Genomic DNA, 2,041 nt, shown 5'->3' on the forward strand with positions numbered 1-2,041 from the left:
GTGTGTGTGTGTGTGTGTGTGTGTGTGTGTGTGTGTGTGTGTGTGTGTGTTATTGTGTAAGAGAGAGATCTTATGGTGAAGTATAATGAGGTGTAGAAAAGGTGTCTCATTGCAGAGAGCATGTGTAGGGCCTGGGTTGTATTAAGGTTGTATTAATGTCATACTCTGAGACAAAATATGTACAGGAGTTCTAAAATCGTTTTTGTTTGCTTCTGTGTTGTGTCGTAAATATATATTTTTGGAGACTTTAGACGAACATGGAGTGATGCTTAGATATTTAACAAAATAAAATAGGTTTAAGATTCTAGTTAAATGTATATGGACAAAAAATGACACAATGTTGTTGTTTCGTACAGTATGTCACCGTGTAAATTGTGGTATACATTATTTGTTTTTGTTTGCAGTGTCTTTTGGAACAAATTAAGCATTAGAATAGAAATATATATATATATATAAATGAAAGTCATGACTGCTAATTATTCATAGAAAGTAYATTTTCAGAACATAATTACATGCATTTAACCATTAGGGACAATCTGAGWTCAAACATGTACATTTGATTTGATGCAGATATAAAACGTAAATTAACAAACCCTCTTAACTCTATCATTATCTTTGCAGAGAGAACTGAGGCCAGAAGATTTTTTCTGTTCATTTTGGTTTCAAAAATATTCTCCCATGAATTAAATGGAAATGATTTAAAACATATAATTGTGGAAAGAAATGCAGATTGCATTTACATTGCAAATACATCTCAGAGTAACACGAGGCAATTTTATTTACATTGTTATGTTTTATATCACRTTTAATGAGGGGTTGTTCTTCATGTGAGCTCTTTGAATAAATGCATCTTATTGATAATAGCTGATTTATAAATTGTATTGATAATAATATATAATTTTTGGTGATAAATTTTTCCTATTTGTACCTTCAATAATACATATATATATATATATTATTATATACATATATACACATATATATTCAGTCCCATTAGTCAACATATGACGTTATATTTTAGTTGTTGTGGAGGTAAAGTTGAAGAAAACACGTCTAATAAAAGACTTAACCGGGCCATTCTGTTGTATATACAACAAACTCCTTCACAGTAATCTCAATGCACAGAAGGACAGTATTTCTCTTTTCTTGTCTGTTTAAAAGGAGTCAGATTCAGGTATTCTGTCACTACCGCCGAACGCTCCCTCTCTCCCTTCTGTTCATGCTGACACGTACTGTGATGTCAGAATATATCGACAGATAGAGAGAGAGAGCGAGAGAGCGAGAGAGAGAGAGAGAGAGAGAGAGAGAGAGCGAGAGCGCGCGAGAGAGAGAGAGAAGGTGGGTTTTTATCTTTCTGCAGCAGTACACATAAATATGAAACCTTTTCCTCCATTTTAGTGGAGAGTGCAGTGACGCAGAGCTGTGACAGTGTCTTTTCCATTTTAGTTGGACCCTGGTTGATGTTCCTGTAACAAGCAGGCTGTCTACACCTGCATTCACCCCAATTACACATATTTCATGTATTTTTTGTTGGTCAAAATAGTATCAAACTAAGAGGTAGAGGTGATGCAGTGTACACTATATATACAGTATGTGTGTGTGTGTGCTTGTAGATGCCTTTTGTTTGTGCATGGGTCTGTCAATGTATGGCTACTTGTAGGTTTGTATAGAGTGGTTCCATAGGTCCATGACCGTATTGACCTCTCGTCTTGTGTTGGAGGACGTCCTTGAGCTTGACCGTGGCCATGGCTGTTTATCTATAGCCATGGTGTTGTAGCTGCCATTTAAAACTCTGTAGGTTGGGAGAAGCAAAGGCTGGGGTGGAACTGGACACCGGGAGAGAAGTGGGATAGGGGTTAGGACCAGGGGTATACCCAGGGGGTGGGGGGAGATCCCAGGGGTGTTTGGGGTCACAACCTGGGTGATGAAGAGGCTCTGGGGGTCCATCCACCCATCATCTCACACCCATGTCTACATTTTATAAAAATATATATACATCATTTTGACAGTAACCCTCCTTTCTAATTTCCACATGTAGCAA

This window comes from Salvelinus sp. IW2-2015, unplaced genomic scaffold (assembly GCF_002910315.2).
Source record: "Salvelinus sp. IW2-2015 unplaced genomic scaffold, ASM291031v2 Un_scaffold1579, whole genome shotgun sequence".
NCBI lineage: Eukaryota > Metazoa > Chordata > Actinopteri > Salmoniformes > Salmonidae > Salvelinus > Salvelinus sp. IW2-2015.